The sequence below is a fragment of the Hyla sarda genome, unplaced genomic scaffold, assembly GCF_029499605.1.
Source record: "Hyla sarda isolate aHylSar1 unplaced genomic scaffold, aHylSar1.hap1 scaffold_200, whole genome shotgun sequence".
Classification (NCBI taxonomy): Eukaryota; Metazoa; Chordata; class Amphibia; order Anura; family Hylidae; genus Hyla; species Hyla sarda.
The window spans coordinates 37937-54888 of NW_026608660.1; the positions used below are offsets into that span (position 1 = coordinate 37937).

At 45.8% G+C, this 16952-nt stretch overlaps 7 non-coding genes across 7 annotated transcripts; all 7 read left to right on the top strand.

Moving 5' to 3' along the window:
* Window positions 1-1417: 1417 nt before the first annotated feature.
* Window positions 1418-1608, top strand: LOC130317590 (U2 spliceosomal RNA). The gene has a single exon (XR_008864681.1). It is a non-coding gene; the product is annotated as a U2 spliceosomal RNA (small nuclear RNA).
* A 2088-nt stretch (window positions 1609-3696) lies between these two features.
* LOC130317591 (U2 spliceosomal RNA) lies at window positions 3697-3887 on the top strand. The gene has a single exon (XR_008864682.1). It is a non-coding gene; the product is annotated as a U2 spliceosomal RNA (small nuclear RNA).
* Window positions 3888-5974: 2087 nt separating this feature from the next.
* Window positions 5975-6165, top strand: LOC130317592 (U2 spliceosomal RNA). Its single transcript, XR_008864683.1, has one exon. It is a non-coding gene; the product is annotated as a U2 spliceosomal RNA (small nuclear RNA).
* Window positions 6166-8253: 2088 nt separating this feature from the next.
* LOC130317593 (U2 spliceosomal RNA) lies at window positions 8254-8444 on the top strand. The gene has a single exon (XR_008864684.1). It is a non-coding gene; the product is annotated as a U2 spliceosomal RNA (small nuclear RNA).
* A 2093-nt stretch (window positions 8445-10537) lies between these two features.
* LOC130317595 (U2 spliceosomal RNA) lies at window positions 10538-10728 on the top strand. The gene has a single exon (XR_008864686.1). It is a non-coding gene; the product is annotated as a U2 spliceosomal RNA (small nuclear RNA).
* A 2090-nt stretch (window positions 10729-12818) lies between these two features.
* LOC130317596 (U2 spliceosomal RNA) lies at window positions 12819-13009 on the top strand. The gene has a single exon (XR_008864687.1). It is a non-coding gene; the product is annotated as a U2 spliceosomal RNA (small nuclear RNA).
* Window positions 13010-15104: 2095 nt separating this feature from the next.
* LOC130317597 (U2 spliceosomal RNA) lies at window positions 15105-15295 on the top strand. The gene has a single exon (XR_008864688.1). It is a non-coding gene; the product is annotated as a U2 spliceosomal RNA (small nuclear RNA).
* The last annotated feature ends 1657 nt before the right edge of the window (window positions 15296-16952 follow it).

A 16952-nucleotide genomic window follows, 5' to 3' on the forward strand; every position in this document is an offset into this window, starting at 1 on the left:
ATGCATCAGAAGGTGCGAGGCCCTTGCTAAATTCTGTGCACAGACTTTGAGATCTATACTTTAGACTGTATCTAAACCTGCTCCAACATGGACTGACATTCTGGCCTACTTTCAGCCGATGCGACTTGTCTGTCGCTGAACAGTCGCTTTTTATGTATTCAGCACCTATGTATAATGTTGTAAAAATGCTCTAGAAGCTAAAGTCGCAGAAATGTCACACATATTTGGCCTGCAACTTTCTGTGCGACAAATTCAGACAGGAAAAATCAGTATAAATCCTTAGAAAATTATCCCCCAGTGTCTCCATCTGCTGGCGGTATTGAATAAGCATTGCTGCACTGATGGGGTATGCATTAGACGAAAAAAAAGAAGAAAAAGAAGAATAATACGCCCAGAAAAGAGGCGAAAAGGAGAAAAACGTAAAAAAACGTGAAAAAAAAGTAAGAGGAAGAGAAGGGAAAAAAAGGTGGAAATGGGTTTAAAAGTGATTTCGGCGGAGAAATATATATATATATATATATATATATATATATATATATATATACGCGCACACACACACATATATATAAACGTATTCTCCGTTGAGATATTGCAGCCGCTGCTGTGTCCAGGCCCAGGAGCCTTAGCACTGTGCTGTGATGTCACTCAATACCACTGACATCACTAGGTGTAAACAACATCTCTCCTTTGCTGTGTATGTGACTATGGAGCTGTTTGGTGATGTCGTCTATTATGGCCTTCATAGAAGCAACAGGAGATTGTTGCATCCATCTAGAACCCTCAGAACTACAGTGCTATGATGTCACTCACTTCCACAGGCCTTGCAGAGTGTAAACAACAACAACCCAGCTTTGTTGTGTATGTAACCATAGGGATTTGTGATGTCACCTAGAACCTTCACAGCAGCGACAGCTTTATGAGGAGCATCAGCACTGCTCTGCCTGAGCAGAACCATCACCGCCATAGGTTGTCAAATAACCCGGATTTAACCCACACAGGTAAGTCCAATGGGGTGCAGGCATGTCCTCTATGCTTACAGCTTCCCGTGGGTGTTGGTTTGATACCGTTTGGGGACAGCCAAGGAGGCATCTGCAGGCAACAAAGGTAGGTGTGTGCTTTTGTGTGTGTTTCCTATGCAGATCCTAAGCCCAGTGTCACATGCAAGTAGGAGGAGTAAGAAGGGTTCCTGGCAAATCCGGGTTATGGATTGCATTTAAAAAGGCCCCGTGGGAGTGCAATGGGCCCCTGTCTTGCTGCTTAGCAATAATGGTATGGGTTTAGGTTCTGCTGTGTGTACTGGTGGTTGACTGCCCCCCAGCCCAGAGTGTGCATGGAAAATTGTCTGGCAGCCTCCCTGACAGCAAGCAGTGATAGTGCCCATGAAGGGGACCTTGTTGGGCCCGCCCCTTTCACGGTTATCGCTTCTCGGCCTTTTGGCTAAGATCAAGTGTAGTATCTGTTCTTATCAGTTTAATATCTGATACGTCCCCTATCTGGGGACCATATATTAAATGGATTTTTGAGAACGGGGGCCGATTTCGAAGCTTGCTTCCGTCGCCCTATGCATTGACCCGATATGGCAGTATCTTCGGGTACAGTGCACCACCCCCTTACAGGGTTAAAAAGAAAGATTCCTACTTTCATTGCTACCTGCTTGCTGGCTAGCCAGCTAGCCAGCCCTGTGGGCCTTGCTGCTGCAGCCAAAAAACAAAAGGTGGTGCTGCTGCTGCTGCTTCTGCTGCTTCTGCTTGTGTCTGGCCGCTGTTGGAGCGTCCAGGCACAGGACTTCTGCTGCTGCTGACTAAATGGCCTCCTTAATTGGATCATTTGAGTAGCCAGCACACCTGTGCAGGTAGGGCATGACATGATAGGCAGCTGCCTTGATAGCGGGTGGGTGCTGAATGTTCCTAATTGACAAAATAAGATTAATGCTTATGAAGAAATATAAAATCTCATCCCTTCCCCAATATCGCGCCACACCCCTACCCCTTAATTCCCTGGTTGAACTTGATGGACATATGTCTTTTTTCGACCGTACTAACTATGTAACTATGTAACATAACATGGGGGGGGGGGGGGGGGTCTCCTGGCTGTTCACACAGGTGTGTCATTGCTGTACATTGACCATGCATTGCTTCTGTGGTATTGCAAAGGCAAAGACAAATGCTTCCAGCCATCCATTGCACTAATGGATTGGTCATCAGCTGGCTGTCTATGTCCCGCATCAATATAGACCAAAGTACAGAGGGTTAGGCTATGCTATTGTGCACCTACCTGATGCATCAGAAGGTGCGAGGCCCTTGCTAAATTCTGTGCACAGACTTTGAGATCTATACTTTAGACTGTATCTAAACCTGCTCCAACATGGACTGACATTCTGGCCTACTTTCAGCCGATGCGACTTGTCTGTCGCTGAACAGTCGCTTTTTATGTATTCAGCACCTATGTATAATGTTGTAAAAATGCTCTAGAAGCTAAAGTCGCAGAAATGTCACACATATTTGGCCTGCAACTTTCTGTGCGACAAATTCAGACAGGAAAAATCAGTATAAATCCTTAGAAAATTATCCCCCAGTGTCTCCATCTGCTGGCGGTATTGAATAAGCATTGCTGCACTGATGGGGTATGCATTAGACGAAAAAAAAGAAGAAAAAGAAGAATAATACGCCCAGAAAAGAGGCGAAAAGGAGAAAAACGTAAAAAAACGTGAAAAAAAAGTAAGAGGAAGAGAAGGGAAAAAAAGGTGGAAATGGGTTTAAAAGTGATTTCGGCGGAGAAATATATATATATATATATATATATATATATATATATATATATATACGCGCACACACACACATATATATAAACGTATTCTCTGTTGAGATATTGCAGCCGCTGCTGTGTCCAGGCCCAGGAGCCTTAGCACTGTGCTGTGATGTCACTCAATACCACTGACATCACTAGGTGTAAACAACATCTCTCCTTTGCTGTGTATGTGACTATGGAGCTGTTTGGTGATGTCGTCTATTATGGCCTTCATAGAAGCAACAGGAGATTGTTGCATCCATCTAGAACCCTCAGAACTACAGTGCTATGATGTCACTCACTTCCACAGGCCTTGCAGAGTGTAAACAACAACAACCCAGCTTTGTTGTGTATGTAACCATAGGGATTTGTGATGTCACCTAGAACCTTCACAGCAGCGACAGCTTTATGAGGAGCATCAGCACTGCTCTGCCTGAGCAGAACCATCACCGCCATAGGTTGTCAAATAACCCGGATTTAACCCACACAGGTAAGTCCAATGGGGTGCAGGCATGTCCTCTATGCTTACAGCTTCCCGTGGGTGTTGGTTTGATACCGTTTGGGGACAGCCAAGGAGGCATCTGCAGGCAACAAAGGTAGGTGTGTGCTTGTGTGTGTGTTTCCTATGCAGATCCTAAGCCCAGTGTCACATGCAAGTAGGAGGAGTAAGAAGGGTTCCTGGCAAATCCGGGTTATGGATTGCATTTAAAAAGGCCCCGTGGGAGTGCAATGGGCCCCTGTCTTGCTGCTTAGCAATAATGGTATGGGTTTAGGTTCTGCTGTGTGTACTGGTGGTTGACTGCCCCCCAGCCCAGAGTGTGCATGGAAAATTGTCTGGCAGCCTCCCTGACAGCAAGCAGTGATAGTGCCCATGAAGGGGACCTTGTTGGGCCCGCCCCTTTCACGGTTATCGCTTCTCGGCCTTTTGGCTAAGATCAAGTGTAGTATCTGTTCTTATCAGTTTAATATCTGATACGTCCCCTATCTGGGGACCATATATTAAATGGATTTTTGAGAACGGGGGCCGATTTCGAAGCTTGCTTCCGTCGCCCTATGCATTGACCCGATATGGCAGTATCTTCGGGTACAGTGCACCACCCCCTTACAGGGTTAAAAAGAAAGATTCCTACTTTCATTGCTACCTGCTTGCTGGCTAGCCAGCTAGCCAGCCCTGTGGGCCTTGCTGCTGCAGCCAAAAAACAAAAGGTGGTGCTGCTGCTGCTGCTTCTGCTGCTTCTGCTTGTGTCTGGCCGCTGTTGGAGCGTCCAGGCACAGGACTTCTGCTGCTGCTGACTAAATGGCCTCCTTAATTGGATCATTTGAGTAGCCAGCACACCTGTGCAGGTAGGGCATGACATGATAGGCAGCTGCCTTGATAGCGGGTGGGTGCTGAATGTTCCTAATTGACAAAATAAGATTAATGCTTATGAAGAAATATAAAATCTCATCCCTTCCCCAATATCGCGCCACACCCCTACCCCTTAATTCCCTGGTTGAACTTGATGGACATATGTCTTTTTTCGACCGTACTAACTATGTAACTATGTAACATAACATGGGGGGGGGGGGGGGGTCTCCTGGCTGTTCACACAGGTGTGTCATTGCTGTACATTGACCATGCATTGCTTCTGTGGTATTGCAAAGGCAAAGACAAATGCTTCCAGCCATCCATTGCACTAATGGATTGGTCATCAGCTGGCTGTCTATGTCCCGCATCAATATAGACCAAAGTACAGAGGGTTAGGCTATGCTATTGTGCACCTACCTGATGCATCAGAAGGTGCGAGGCCCTTGCTAAATTCTGTGCACAGACTTTGAGATCTATACTTTAGACTGTATCTAAACCTGCTCCAACATGGACTGACATTCTGGCCTACTTTCAGCCGATGCGACTTGTCTGTCGCTGAACAGTCGCTTTTTATGTATTCAGCACCTATGTATAATGTTGTAAAAATGCTCTAGAAGCTAAAGTCGCAGAAATGTCACACATATTTGGCCTGCAACTTTCTGTGCGACAAATTCAGACAGGAAAAATCAGTATAAATCCTTAGAAAATTATCCCCCAGTGTCTCCATCTGCTGGCGGTATTGAATAAGCATTGCTGCACTGATGGGGTATGCATTAGACGAAAAAAAAGAAGAAAAAGAAGAATAATACGCCCAGAAAAGAGGCGAAAAGGAGAAAAACGTAAAAAAACGTGAAAAAAAAGTAAGAGGAAGAGAAGGGAAAAAAAGGTGGAAATGGGTTTAAAAGTGATTTCGGCGGAGATATATATATATATATATATATATATATATATATATATATATATATACGCGCACACACACACATATATATAAACGTATTCTCCGTTGAGATATTGCAGCCGCTGCTGTGTCCAGGCCCAGGAGCCTTAGCACTGTGCTGTGATGTCACTCAATACCACTGACATCACTAGGTGTAAACAACATCTCTCCTTTGCTGTGTATGTGACTATGGAGCTGTTTGGTGATGTCGTCTATTATGGCCTTCATAGAAGCAACAGGAGATTGTTGCATCCATCTAGAACCCTCAGAACTACAGTGCTATGATGTCACTCACTTCCACAGGCCTTGCAGAGTGTAAACAACAACAACCCAGCTTTGTTGTGTATGTAACCATAGGGATTTGTGATGTCACCTAGAACCTTCACAGCAGCGACAGCTTTATGAGGAGCATCAGCACTGCTCTGCCTGAGCAGAACCATCACCGCCATAGGTTGTCAAATAACCCGGATTTAACCCACACAGGTAAGTCCAATGGGGTGCAGGCATGTCCTCTATGCTTACAGCTTCCCGTGGGTGTTGGTTTGATACCGTTTGGGGACAGCCAAGGAGGCATCTGCAGGCAACAAAGGTAGGTGTGTGCTTGTGTGTGTGTTTCCTATGCAGATCCTAAGCCCAGTGTCACATGCAAGTAGGAGGAGTAAGAAGGGTTCCTGGCAAATCCGGGTTATGGATTGCATTTAAAAAGGCCCCGTGGGAGTGCAATGGGCCCCTGTCTTGCTGCTTAGCAATAATGGTATGGGTTTAGGTTCTGCTGTGTGTACTGGTGGTTGACTGCCCCCCAGCCCAGAGTGTGCATGGAAAATTGTCTGGCAGCCTCCCTGACAGCAAGCAGTGATAGTGCCCATGAAGGGGACCTTGTTGGGCCCGCCCCTTTCACGGTTATCGCTTCTCGGCCTTTTGGCTAAGATCAAGTGTAGTATCTGTTCTTATCAGTTTAATATCTGATACGTCCCCTATCTGGGGACCATATATTAAATGGATTTTTGAGAACGGGGGCCGATTTCGAAGCTTGCTTCCGTCGCCCTATGCATTGACCCGATATGGCAGTATCTTCGGGTACAGTGCACCACCCCCTTACAGGGTTAAAAAGAAAGATTCCTACTTTCATTGCTACCTGCTTGCTGGCTAGCCAGCTAGCCAGCCCTGTGGGCCTTGCTGCTGCAGCCAAAAAACAAAAGGTGGTGCTGCTGCTGCTGCTTCTGCTGCTTCTGCTTGTGTCTGGCCGCTGTTGGAGCGTCCAGGCACAGGACTTCTGCTGCTGCTGACTAAATGGCCTCCTTAATTGGATCATTTGAGTAGCCAGCACACCTGTGCAGGTAGGGCATGACATGATAGGCAGCTGCCTTGATAGCGGGTGGGTGCTGAATGTTCCTAATTGACAAAATAAGATTAATGCTTATGAAGAAATATAAAATCTCATCCCTTCCCCAATATCGCGCCACACCCCTACCCCTTAATTCCCTGGTTGAACTTGATGGACATATGTCTTTTTTCGACCGTACTAACTATGTAACTATGTAACATAACATGGGGGGGGGGGGGGGGGGGGTCTCCTGGCTGTTCACACAGGTGTGTCATTGCTGTACATTGACCATGCATTGCTTCTGTGGTATTGCAAAGGCAAAGACAAATGCTTCCAGCCATCCATTGCACTAATGGATTGGTCATCAGCTGGCTGTCTATGTCCCGCATCAATATAGACCAAAGTACAGAGGGTTAGGCTATGCTATTGTGCACCTACCTGATGCATCAGAAGGTGCGAGGCCCTTGCTAAATTCTGTGCACAGACTTTGAGATCTATACTTTAGACTGTATCTAAACCTGCTCCAACATGGACTGACATTCTGGCCTACTTTCAGCCGATGCGACTTGTCTGTCGCTGAACAGTCGCTTTTTATGTATTCAGCACCTATGTATAATGTTGTAAAAATGCTCTAGAAGCTAAAGTCGCAGAAATGTCACACATATTTGGCCTGCAACTTTCTGTGCGACAAATTCAGACAGGAAAAATCAGTATAAATCCTTAGAAAATTATCCCCCAGTGTCTCCATCTGCTGGCGGTATTGAATAAGCATTGCTGCACTGATGGGGTATGCATTAGACGAAAAAAAAGAAGAAAAAGAAGAATAATACGCCCAGAAAAGAGGCGAAAAGGAGAAAAACGTAAAAAAACGTGAAAAAAAAGTAAGAGGAAGAGAAGGGAAAAAAAGGTGGAAATGGGTTTAAAAGTGATTTCGGCGGAGAATATATATATATATATATATATATATATATATATATATATATACGCGCACACACACACATATATATAAACGTATTCTCCGTTGAGATATTGCAGCCGCTGCTGTGTCCAGGCCCAGGAGCCTTAGCACTGTGCTGTGATGTCACTCAATACCACTGACATCACTAGGTGTAAACAACATCTCTCCTTTGCTGTGTATGTGACTATGGAGCTGTTTGGTGATGTCGTCTATTATGGCCTTCATAGAAGCAACAGGAGATTGTTGCATCCATCTAGAACCCTCAGAACTACAGTGCTATGATGTCACTCACTTCCACAGGCCTTGCAGAGTGTAAACAACAACAACCCAGCTTTGTTGTGTATGTAACCATAGGGATTTGTGATGTCACCTAGAACCTTCACAGCAGCGACAGCTTTATGAGGAGCATCAGCACTGCTCTGCCTGAGCAGAACCATCACCGCCATAGGTTGTCAAATAACCCGGATTTAACCCACACAGGTAAGTCCAATGGGGTGCAGGCATGTCCTCTATGCTTACAGCTTCCCGTGGGTGTTGGTTTGATACCGTTTGGGGACAGCCAAGGAGGCATCTGCAGGCAACAAAGGTAGGTGTGTGCTTGTGTGTGTGTTTCCTATGCAGATCCTAAGCCCAGTGTCACATGCAAGTAGGAGGAGTAAGAAGGGTTCCTGGCAAATCCGGGTTATGGATTGCATTTAAAAAGGCCCCGTGGGAGTGCAATGGGCCCCTGTCTTGCTGCTTAGCAATAATGGTATGGGTTTAGGTTCTGCTGTGTGTACTGGTGGTTGACTGCCCCCCAGCCCAGAGTGTGCATGGAAAATTGTCTGGCAGCCTCCCTGACAGCAAGCAGTGATAGTGCCCATGAAGGGGACCTTGTTGGGCCCGCCCCTTTCACGGTTATCGCTTCTCGGCCTTTTGGCTAAGATCAAGTGTAGTATCTGTTCTTATCAGTTTAATATCTGATACGTCCCCTATCTGGGGACCATATATTAAATGGATTTTTGAGAACGGGGGCCGATTTCGAAGCTTGCTTCCGTCGCCCTATGCATTGACCCGATATGGCAGTATCTTCGGGTACAGTGCACCACCCCCTTACAGGGTTAAAAAGAAAGATTCCTACTTTCATTGCTACCTGCTTGCTGGCTAGCCAGCTAGCCAGCCCTGTGGGCCTTGCTGCTGCAGCCAAAAAACAAAAGGTGGTGCTGCTGCTGCTGCTTCTGCTGCTTCTGCTTGTGTCTGGCCGCTGTTGGAGCGTCCAGGCACAGGACTTCTGCTGCTGCTGACTAAATGGCCTCCTTAATTGGATCATTTGAGTAGCCAGCACACCTGTGCAGGTAGGGCATGACATGATAGGCAGCTGCCTTGATAGCGGGTGGGTGCTGAATGTTCCTAATTGACAAAATAAGATTAATGCTTATGAAGAAATATAAAATCTCATCCCTTCCCCAATATCGCGCCACACCCCTACCCCTTAATTCCCTGGTTGAACTTGATGGACATATGTCTTTTTTCGACCGTACTAACTATGTAACTATGTAACATAACATGGGGGGGGGGGGGGGGGGTCTCCTGGCTGTTCACACAGGTGTGTCATTGCTGTACATTGACCATGCATTGCTTCTGTGGTATTGCAAAGGCAAAGACAAATGCTTCCAGCCATCCATTGCACTAATGGATTGGTCATCAGCTGGCTGTCTATGTCCCGCATCAATATAGACCAAAGTACAGAGGGTTAGGCTATGCTATTGTGCACCTACCTGATGCATCAGAAGGTGCGAGGCCCTTGCTAAATTCTGTGCACAGACTTTGAGATCTATACTTTAGACTGTATCTAAACCTGCTCCAACATGGACTGACATTCTGGCCTACTTTCAGCCGATGCGACTTGTCTGTCGCTGAACAGTCGCTTTTTATGTATTCAGCACCTATGTATAATGTTGTAAAAATGCTCTAGAAGCTAAAGTCGCAGAAATGTCACACATATTTGGCCTGCAACTTTCTGTGCGACAAATTCAGACAGGAAAAATCAGTATAAATCCTTAGAAAATTATCCCCCAGTGTCTCCATCTGCTGGCGGTATTGAATAAGCATTGCTGCACTGATGGGGTATGCATTAGACGAAAAAAAAGAAGAAAAAGAAGAATAATACGCCCAGAAAAGAGGCGAAAAGGAGAAAAACGTAAAAAAACGTGAAAAAAAAGTAAGAGGAAGAGAAGGGAAAAAAAGGTGGAAATGGGTTTAAAAGTGATTTCGGCGGAGAAATATATATATATATATATATATATATATATATATATATATATACGCGCACACACACACATATATATAAACGTATTCTCCGTTGAGATATTGCAGCCGCTGCTGTGTCCAGGCCCAGGAGCCTTAGCACTGTGCTGTGATGTCACTCAATACCACTGACATCACTAGGTGTAAACAACATCTCTCCTTTGCTGTGTATGTGACTATGGAGCTGTTTGGTGATGTCGTCTATTATGGCCTTCATAGAAGCAACAGGAGATTGTTGCATCCATCTAGAACCCTCAGAACTACAGTGCTATGATGTCACTCACTTCCACAGGCCTTGCAGAGTGTAAACAACAACAACAACAACCCAGCTTTGTTGTGTATGTAACCATAGGGATTTGTGATGTCACCTAGAACCTTCACAGCAGCGACAGCTTTATGAGGAGCATCAGCACTGCTCTGCCTGAGCAGAACCATCACCGCCATAGGTTGTCAAATAACCCGGATTTAACCCACACAGGTAAGTCCAATGGGGTGCAGGCATGTCCTCTATGCTTACAGCTTCCCGTGGGTGTTGGTTTGATACCGTTTGGGGACAGCCAAGGAGGCATCTGCAGGCAACAAAGGTAGGTGTGTGCTTGTGTGTGTGTTTCCTATGCAGATCCTAAGCCCAGTGTCACATGCAAGTAGGAGGAGTAAGAAGGGTTCCTGGCAAATCCGGGTTATGGATTGCATTTAAAAAGGCCCCGTGGGAGTGCAATGGGCCCCTGTCTTGCTGCTTAGCAATAATGGTATGGGTTTAGGTTCTGCTGTGTGTACTGGTGGTTGACTGCCCCCCAGCCCAGAGTGTGCATGGAAAATTGTCTGGCAGCCTCCCTGACAGCAAGCAGTGATAGTGCCCATGAAGGGGACCTTGTTGGGCCCGCCCCTTTCACGGTTATCGCTTCTCGGCCTTTTGGCTAAGATCAAGTGTAGTATCTGTTCTTATCAGTTTAATATCTGATACGTCCCCTATCTGGGGACCATATATTAAATGGATTTTTGAGAACGGGGGCCGATTTCGAAGCTTGCTTCCGTCGCCCTATGCATTGACCCGATATGGCAGTATCTTCGGGTACAGTGCACCACCCCCTTACAGGGTTAAAAAGAAAGATTCCTACTTTCATTGCTACCTGCTTGCTGGCTAGCCAGCTAGCCAGCCCTGTGGGCCTTGCTGCTGCAGCCAAAAAACAAAAGGTGGTGCTGCTGCTGCTGCTTCTGCTGCTTCTGCTTGTGTCTGGCCGCTGTTGGAGCGTCCAGGCACAGGACTTCTGCTGCTGCTGACTAAATGGCCTCCTTAATTGGATCATTTGAGTAGCCAGCACACCTGTGCAGGTAGGGCATGACATGATAGGCAGCTGCCTTGATAGCGGGTGGGTGCTGAATGTTCCTAATTGACAAAATAAGATTAATGCTTATGAAGAAATATAAAATCTCATCCCTTCCCCAATATCGCGCCACACCCCTACCCCTTAATTCCCTGGTTGAACTTGATGGACATATGTCTTTTTTCGACCGTACTAACTATGTAACTATGTAACATAACATGGGGGGGGGGGGGGGGTCTCCTGGCTGTTCACACAGGTGTGTCATTGCTGTACATTGACCATGCATTGCTTCTGTGGTATTGCAAAGGCAAAGACAAATGCTTCCAGCCATCCATTGCACTAATGGATTGGTCATCAGCTGGCTGTCTATGTCCCGCATCAATATAGACCAAAGTACAGAGGGTTAGGCTATGCTATTGTGCACCTACCTGATGCATCAGAAGGTGCGAGGCCCTTGCTAAATTCTGTGCACAGACTTTGAGATCTATACTTTAGACTGTATCTAAACCTGCTCCAACATGGACTGACATTCTGGCCTACTTTCAGCCGATGCGACTTGTCTGTCGCTGAACAGTCGCTTTTTATGTATTCAGCACCTATGTATAATGTTGTAAAAATGCTCTAGAAGCTAAAGTCGCAGAAATGTCACACATATTTGGCCTGCAACTTTCTGTGCGACAAATTCAGACAGGAAAAATCAGTATAAATCCTTAGAAAATTATCCCCCAGTGTCTCCATCTGCTGGCGGTATTGAATAAGCATTGCTGCACTGATGGGGTATGCATTAGACGAAAAAAAAGAAGAAAAAGAAGAATAATACGCCCAGAAAAGAGGCGAAAAGGAGAAAAACGTAAAAAAACGTGAAAAAAAAGTAAGAGGAAGAGAAGGGAAAAAAAGGTGGAAATGGGTTTAAAAGTGATTTCGGCGGAGAATATATATATATATATATATATATATATATATATATATATATATATATACGCGCACACACACACATATATATAAACGTATTCTCCGTTGAGATATTGCAGCCGCTGCTGTGTCCAGGCCCAGGAGCCTTAGCACTGTGCTGTGATGTCACTCAATACCACTGACATCACTAGGTGTAAACAACATCTCTCCTTTGCTGTGTATGTGACTATGGAGCTGTTTGGTGATGTCGTCTATTATGGCCTTCATAGAAGCAACAGGAGATTGTTGCATCCATCTAGAACCCTCAGAACTACAGTGCTATGATGTCACTCACTTCCACAGGCCTTGCAGAGTGTAAACAACAACAACCCAGCTTTGTTGTGTATGTAACCATAGGGATTTGTGATGTCACCTAGAACCTTCACAGCAGCGACAGCTTTATGAGGAGCATCAGCACTGCTCTGCCTGAGCAGAACCATCACCGCCATAGGTTGTCAAATAACCCGGATTTAACCCACACAGGTAAGTCCAATGGGGTGCAGGCATGTCCTCTATGCTTACAGCTTCCCGTGGGTGTTGGTTTGATACCGTTTGGGGACAGCCAAGGAGGCATCTGCAGGCAACAAAGGTAGGTGTGTGCTTGTGTGTGTGTTTCCTATGCAGATCCTAAGCCCAGTGTCACATGCAAGTAGGAGGAGTAAGAAGGGTTCCTGGCAAATCCGGGTTATGGATTGCATTTAAAAAGGCCCCGTGGGAGTGCAATGGGCCCCTGTCTTGCTGCTTAGCAATAATGGTATGGGTTTAGGTTCTGCTGTGTGTACTGGTGGTTGACTGCCCCCCAGCCCAGAGTGTGCATGGAAAATTGTCTGGCAGCCTCCCTGACAGCAAGCAGTGATAGTGCCCATGAAGGGGACCTTGTTGGGCCCGCCCCTTTCACGGTTATCGCTTCTCGGCCTTTTGGCTAAGATCAAGTGTAGTATCTGTTCTTATCAGTTTAATATCTGATACGTCCCCTATCTGGGGACCATATATTAAATGGATTTTTGAGAACGGGGGCCGATTTCGAAGCTTGCTTCCGTCGCCCTATGCATTGACCCGATATGGCAGTATCTTCGGGTACAGTGCACCACCCCCTTACAGGGTTAAAAAGAAAGATTCCTACTTTCATTGCTACCTGCTTGCTGGCTAGCCAGCTAGCCAGCCCTGTGGGCCTTGCTGCTGCAGCCAAAAAACAAAAGGTGGTGCTGCTGCTGCTGCTTCTGCTGCTTCTGCTTGTGTCTGGCCGCTGTTGGAGCGTCCAGGCACAGGACTTCTGCTGCTGCTGACTAAATGGCCTCCTTAATTGGATCATTTGAGTAGCCAGCACACCTGTGCAGGTAGGGCATGACATGATAGGCAGCTGCCTTGATAGCGGGTGGGTGCTGAATGTTCCTAATTGACAAAATAAGATTAATGCTTATGAAGAAATATAAAATCTCATCCCTTCCCCAATATCGCGCCACACCCCTACCCCTTAATTCCCTGGTTGAACTTGATGGACATATGTCTTTTTTCGACCGTACTAACTATGTAACTATGTAACATAACATGGGGGGGGGGGGGGGGTCTCCTGGCTGTTCACACAGGTGTGTCATTGCTGTACATTGACCATGCATTGCTTCTGTGGTATTGCAAAGGCAAAGACAAATGCTTCCAGCCATCCATTGCACTAATGGATTGGTCATCAGCTGGCTGTCTATGTCCCGCATCAATATAGACCAAAGTACAGAGGGTTAGGCTATGCTATTGTGCACCTACCTGATGCATCAGAAGGTGCGAGGCCCTTGCTAAATTCTGTGCACAGACTTTGAGATCTATACTTTAGACTGTATCTAAACCTGCTCCAACATGGACTGACATTCTGGCCTACTTTCAGCCGATGCGACTTGTCTGTCGCTGAACAGTCGCTTTTTATGTATTCAGCACCTATGTATAATGTTGTAAAAATGCTCTAGAAGCTAAAGTCGCAGAAATGTCACACATATTTGGCCTGCAACTTTCTGTGCGACAAATTCAGACAGGAAAAATCAGTATAAATCCTTAGAAAATTATCCCCCAGTGTCTCCATCTGCTGGCGGTATTGAATAAGCATTGCTGCACTGATGGGGTATGCATTAGACGAAAAAAAAGAAGAAAAAGAAGAATAATACGCCCAGAAAAGAGGCGAAAAGGAGAAAAACGTAAAAAAACGTGAAAAAAAAGTAAGAGGAAGAGAAGGGAAAAAAAGGTGGAAATGGGTTTAAAAGTGATTTCGGCGGAGAAATATATATATATATATATATATATATATATATATATATATATATATATACATACGCGCACACACACACATATATATAAACGTATTCTCCGTTGAGATATTGCAGCCGCTGCTGTGTCCAGGCCCAGGAGCCTTAGCACTGTGCTGTGATGTCACTCAATACCACTGACATCACTAGGTGTAAACAACATCTCTCCTTTGCTGTGTATGTGACTATGGAGCTGTTTGGTGATGTCGTCTATTATGGCCTTCATAGAAGCAACAGGAGATTGTTGCATCCATCTAGAACCCTCAGAACTACAGTGCTATGATGTCACTCACTTCCACAGGCCTTGCAGAGTGTAAACAACAACAACCCAGCTTTGTTGTGTATGTAACCATAGGGATTTGTGATGTCACCTAGAACCTTCACAGCAGCGACAGCTTTATGAGGAGCATCAGCACTGCTCTGCCTGAGCAGAACCATCACCGCCATAGGTTGTCAAATAACCCGGATTTAACCCACACAGGTAAGTCCAATGGGGTGCAGGCATGTCCTCTATGCTTACAGCTTCCCGTGGGTGTTGGTTTGATACCGTTTGGGGACAGCCAAGGAGGCATCTGCAGGCAACAAAGGTAGGTGTGTGCTTGTGTGTGTGTTTCCTATGCAGATCCTAAGCCCAGTGTCACATGCAAGTAGGAGGAGTAAGAAGGGTTCCTGGCAAATCCGGGTTATGGATTGCATTTAAAAAGGCCCCGTGGGAGTGCAATGGGCCCCTGTCTTGCTGCTTAGCAATAATGGTATGGGTTTAGGTTCTGCTGTGTGTACTGGTGGTTGACTGCCCCCCAGCCCAGAGTGTGCATGGAAAATTGTCTGGCAGCCTCCCTGACAGCAAGCAGTGATAGTGCCCATGAAGGGGACCTTGTTGGGCCCGCCCCTTTCACGGTTATCGCTTCTCGGCCTTTTGGCTAAGATCAAGTGTAGTATCTGTTCTTATCAGTTTAATATCTGATACGTCCCCTATCTGGGGACCATATATTAAATGGATTTTTGAGAACGGGGGCCGATTTCGAAGCTTGCTTCCGTCGCCCTATGCATTGACCCGATATGGCAGTATCTTCGGGTACAGTGCACCACCCCCTTACAGGGTTAAAAAGAAAGATTCCTACTTTCATTGCTACCTGCTTGCTGGCTAGCCAGCTAGCCAGCCCTGTGGGCCTTGCTGCTGCAGCCAAAAAACAAAAGGTGGTGCTGCTGCTGCTGCTTCTGCTGCTTCTGCTTGTGTCTGGCCGCTGTTGGAGCGTCCAGGCACAGGACTTCTGCTGCTGCTGACTAAATGGCCTCCTTAATTGGATCATTTGAGTAGCCAGCACACCTGTGCAGGTAGGGCATGACATGATAGGCAGCTGCCTTGATAGCGGGTGGGTGCTGAATGTTCCTAATTGACAAAATAAGATTAATGCTTATGAAGAAATATAAAATCTCATCCCTTCCCCAATATCGCGCCACACCCCTACCCCTTAATTCCCTGGTTGAACTTGATGGACATATGTCTTTTTTCGACCGTACTAACTATGTAACTATGTAACATAACATGGGGGGGGGGGGGGGGGTCTCCTGGCTGTTCACACAGGTGTGTCATTGCTGTACATTGACCATGCATTGCTTCTGTGGTATTGCAAAGGCAAAGACAAATGCTTCCAGCCATCCATTGCACTAATGGATTGGTCATCAGCTGGCTGTCTATGTCCCGCATCAATATAGACCAAAGTACAGAGGGTTAGGCTATGCTATTGTGCACCTACCTGATGCATCAGAAGGTGCGAGGCCCTTGCTAAATTCTGTGCACAGACTTTGAGATCTATACTTTAGACTGTATCTAAACCTGCTCCAACATGGACTGACATTCTGGCCTACTTTCAGCCGATGCGACTTGTCTGTCGCTGAACAGTCGCTTTTTATGTATTCAGCACCTATGTATAATGTTGTAAAAATGCTCTAGAAGCTAAAGTCGCAGAAATGTCACACATATTTGGCCTGCAACTTTCTGTGCGACAAATTCAGACAGGAAAAATCAGTATAAATCCTTAGAAAATTATCCCCCAGTGTCTCCATCTGCTGGCGGTATTGAATAAGCATTGCTGCACTGATGGGGTATGCATTAGACGAAAAAAAAGAAGAAAAAGAAGAATAATACGCCCAGAAAAGAGGCGAAAAGGAGAAAAACGTAAAAAAACGTGAAAAAAAAGTAAGAGGAAGAGAAGGGAAAAAAAGGTGGAAATGGGTTTAAAAGTGATTTCGGCGGAGAAATATATATATATATATATATATATATATATATATATATATATATACGCGCACACACACACATATATATAAACGTATTCTCCGTTGAGATATTGCAGCCGCTGCTGTGTCCAGGCCCAGGAGCCTTAGCACTGTGCTGTGATGTCACTCAATACCACTGACATCACTAGGTGTAAACAACATCTCTCCTTTGCTGTGTATGTGACTATGGAGCTGTTTGGTGATGTCGTCTATTATGGCCTTCATAGAAGCAACAGGAGATTGTTGCATCCATCTAGAACCCTCAGAACTACAGTGCTATGATGTCACTCACTTCCACAGGCCTTGCAGAGTGTAAACAACAACAACCCAGCTTTGTTGTGTATGTAACCATAGGGATTTGTGATGTCACCTAGAACCTTCACAGCAGCGACAGCTTTATGAGGAGCATCAGCACTGCTCTGCCTGAGCAGAACCATCACCGCCATAGGTTGTCAAATAACCCGGATT